The 4,110-nt window shown below is 48.2% G+C and overlaps 1 pseudogene; it reads left to right on the top strand.

Moving 5' to 3' along the window:
• The first annotated feature begins 215 nt into the window (after nt 1–215).
• On the top strand, nt 216–2,988 carry LOC115068167 (annotated as a pseudogene).
• Nucleotides 2,989–4,110: the final 1,122 nt, after the last annotated feature.

Below are 4,110 nucleotides of genomic sequence, written 5' to 3'. Positions count from 1 at the left end.
GGTCCCGTGGGCTGCGTCTGCTGTTTGGGTCCCTGGCTCCCCGCCGCTGGCAGGTCCATGCTTCTCTGCATTGTTGAGGCTCTCTGCTACCGGGGCTGGCCTGGTCGGGTTCCATCCCAATCCACCGTGCACTCTCTCTCTAAGTTCGGGACCCATTGGCCACCAGGTCACGAGGGGAGGTGTGAGAAACGGCGAAAGCTGGGTATCCGTGAGTCATGGTTTACGAAGAGATAGCCCTCTCCGGGAAGGTCGGATCGTAGGCAGTAAGACACAGAACTCAGCTCAGCACAGCTCCTTTATTCAGTGACTCAACTCGGCTCCAGGCCTTAGTGATCCAGCTTCGATTAATTAGGGGGAAACCAGGATATTTATACTGTGGGGGAAGTGGCAAAAGCCTTAGTGGTAGGGTACTTTGTGGGATCCCCTATTTACATGTAGAGGTGGGGTCCTGCAAGGCTGTCAGACTGCCTGAAAATCACACAGGAAAACCTGGCAGTTTCAGAGCCGGAGGCCATGTTTCTGTTGCGGCTACTTCAAAAGATGAGTCAGGAAGATGCTGGGAAGTCACCCTGCTGATAAAAGGAGTCTCTGCATATGAAGCCGAGCCCAAGGGCTATCCGGACATGGAGAGACTGCTACTTTACACAACAGGGGTCCCCAACACTTGACAAGAAGTTCTGGCACATGAAATAGAAACACACACTAACAAATACCCTGTTCGTTGGATTGTGCTATTTTCTTTAGCAAAGTTGTTATTAATATTGGAAGTTGATCTACTTGGTCCAGCAGCACTTCTCTACTACTTTAAGATAACGTTATGAAAATGGTGCTCTGGGTACATGGTAATGACTGTTGACCACAACTTAAAATCCTTGGGGACTATAGGTAGCTCAGGCACTACCAAACCAGTGCAGTGATGCAGCACTGAAAGGATGAATATCCAGGTGTAAGCATCTGGCAGCTCTGTGCAGGAAAACAATACATGGGGTAAAGTCTATTTAAGTCAATCCAAAGCCAGCAGAAGTATTTGTGTATTTCTGGATTATCTGCAAAATGGTCAATAGGAAGAATTAGAAAGTAAGTGGCATTCTAGGTAGGTGGAAGTGTGTAGTTTCTATTTTGTTTGTTTCTCATCTGTAACGTAGGGAGAAAGTCCTGAGGCCTCTATCTACTGGATTCTCAATAACTGGAAATCATATATGTGATATTCCCATTACCAGGTTGAGTGCATGGAAAGAATTCGATGCTGTGTTAGTATTACTTCTAAAGTTTATCTGCTTCCCACAAAAGCATCTCCTTTATTTTCTAGTAAAGAGAAAAAGTATTAGTACTACAGAGTTCAATTTTCCTAGTACTCACAACTCAATATACTCAAGTGAAGATGTCTCCCACAGTGCCCAGGTTATCTTACTCCGTAGCTTGGTCCTTCCTGGTTCCTTTCCATGTTCCCTCCCCTTTCAATGTTTCCTTCATTCTTCTGTTCATCCTTATCCCTCTGCTTACACATATTTTAAATATATATTCGCCCCTCAGAGTGGTCCATGACTTATATTAAAAAAAAGGGGCTCTCAGTTTACCATACCCTCATTAGAAAGTTAAAAATAAGGAGGGTTCACACAGGTCTTGTTGAACAAAGGAGTTCGGGTTCTGCCACAGCAACCCAGAACCTCCATCTACTTCCTGGGGCTTCAAAGGTCAACAGCTATGAGTACCAGCAGCACAGCCAAGGCAATGCAGATCCAGTTCTGCTTCATCAGCTCTGAGAAGTGCCTGATAGCCTAGGAGTTGGGGTTCAGGTGAATACATTGCTCTACAGTCTGAAGAAACTTATCTGGACACTGAACCACCTACCCCAGTGTCTATCATCCCAGCCACCTGAGCAAGTACCTGATGGCCAACAAGTACCTCAAAGTGACCTGTGATTATGAGGTCTCTGGTGCCAACTGTTGCTTCCTGATCTTGGTGCACAATGGTCACTAGTCAACCAAGTCTCACGGTCCCAGGATTGCCTGGAGCACTTTGCATCTACCGTGTCTGTCCTCCAAGAAATGAAACATATACATTGCCAACAGGTCAACATATATAGCATGACCCGCCGGTACTATAGAGCCCTTGACTGCTCTGTGTCTTTGACTACCTTGTGACCTGGTATATACTTGATCTTCACACTCTCCTTGGAGGACCAGTCCTACAGCATACAGACCATCGACCACCACTTACTGCACCAGGACCAGTGCTAGTGGCACCCATAGTCTGCCACTGGCTAGACACTGGAATCTCACTCCTTCAGAATGGCCTTTTGCCACAGCAAAGGTCACACTCTGTAGGCCCTGTGGCATGCTCATGGCTAGGAAGGCACCAAGGTAGGCAAGGACAAGCCCTTTGCCCTGGAACAAAGCTGCATTCAGGTGGTGCTGTAGGTAGACATCAAGAGGAACACACCCATGTGCCAGAGTACACCTGTCCACCAACTGGAATGAAGAGATGGACCAGGTAACCTTGCAGTTGGAAAGTGCGCCTTCCACACCCACACAGGCAAGTGCTGGACACTCACAGCCCCCAGAAGTGTGCAGCTCATCATGTCCTCCAAGAATGCAACCTTCCACTTTGATGCCAAGTGCTTTCACTGCTGCATCATGCTGCGGGTATTCAAAGAAAACTATGTGACAACAAAGAATTGGCAGCTGGTAGCTTAGGTGGAGACCACAGGCAATGCTGATTTCTTCTTCATGAAACTGATCGTTGTGCTCTACCAGAAGCATGGTTTCTTCGGCAGCTGCAAAGTCATGGGTACCAGATGCCAACTGCTCCAGCCACATTTTCTTCCAGCCATAATGAAGTGTAGGTGCCTACAAGATCAAAGATACCACCACCCAAGTACTGGGCAACGGACAGCATTCTTCAGTCACCAGCAGCAGCAAAGTCCCCAAAGACTACTTCCAGTTCTGTGACTACGGGTGGCCATTAAGGTGGTATGGCACTGCCTGAAGGGGGACCACAATAGGGATCCTGAAGGACTGTATGGGGACTGTCAATGTCACCTTGTTCTGGAAGTACTAGGACCAACTAGTACTGACCCCCCACAGTCTGCTTTTCCAGACCCTCCTGCTCTCCTACCTTCTGGTGACCCAGTGGCAGTGGTGAGTCTTTGCCTTTCAAACTGGAAACCCCAAAGAAAACAGTGGCCCCACTTGCTGTCCATGATGTAGTCCTTTCCCAGTGTCCCTGTTTCGGTCCATCTCTTGGAAGAGCTCTGGACCCTCTGCATGCCTCCCCTGACATATGGCACACTGGCACCTCTTTTGTTCTCAGATCGATCTGAGCCTTACTTCCTCAGGAGGTCAGCCAGGAGAAGTGGACGGCTGGGGCGCTGGCCAGCCCCTGGGGTTGTGACTGAAATGCCCTCGCCCCTGCCTAGCAGTGGCACCTCTCTGGGGCACCAGGTTGGTGCTCTTCAGGTGTAATTGAAGTTTACCATGGCCTAGTTTGCCCACAAGCATTTTTCTGAAATTTGGCCAGACAGCAGACCTTGTACCATTCTGAGAAGCCCAGCCTGGCTTCCTGGATCTAAAGTGGCAGGGTAATACCAGTAGGTGGCTCCATGGACATTTTGGGGTTCAGGGGGACTCTGTACTTGTCTCTTTCCTTTTGACTCTGACCTGATTGAAAGCACAAAATCACCAAATAAGTGAGTGGTCTTGCAGGGGGTGGGGGGGGGTGGTGTTGGTACCTGTCCCTACCTTCTCGGCAAATCCCCTCCCTTCCACCTGCCTACTTCCAGCCTTGAGCCTGTGATTGACAGTCCACATCTGACCAACAGCTTGGGGCTCAGGGCCAGAAGGAAGCCAAGTGTGTCCTTCCCTGAAAGCCCTGGAAGAAGTTTGTGGGGAGCTACCTGCTACCTAACCCCTCCTATTTCTCACCACACATCTCACTCTGGGTGTCTTGGCCTTTTAGGTTCTGTGTCATTTTTATAACTTTAAAGGTCAATGATAGTAGCTTCATAGTGGAAAACTATAAATAAAATAACTACTCTGAAAAAAAGCTTTAAAATATTTAATTTAAATTTAGTGGGGGCCTGTTTATCATTTTCATTATACCAGAGAGATA

The sequence above is a fragment of the Nannospalax galili genome, unplaced genomic scaffold (assembly GCF_000622305.1).
Source record: "Nannospalax galili isolate Female #2095 unplaced genomic scaffold, S.galili_v1.0 scaffold748, whole genome shotgun sequence".
In the NCBI taxonomy this organism is placed as follows: domain Eukaryota; kingdom Metazoa; phylum Chordata; class Mammalia; order Rodentia; family Spalacidae; genus Nannospalax; species Nannospalax galili.
This window is presented reverse-complemented; position numbering and strand designations above follow the sequence as displayed.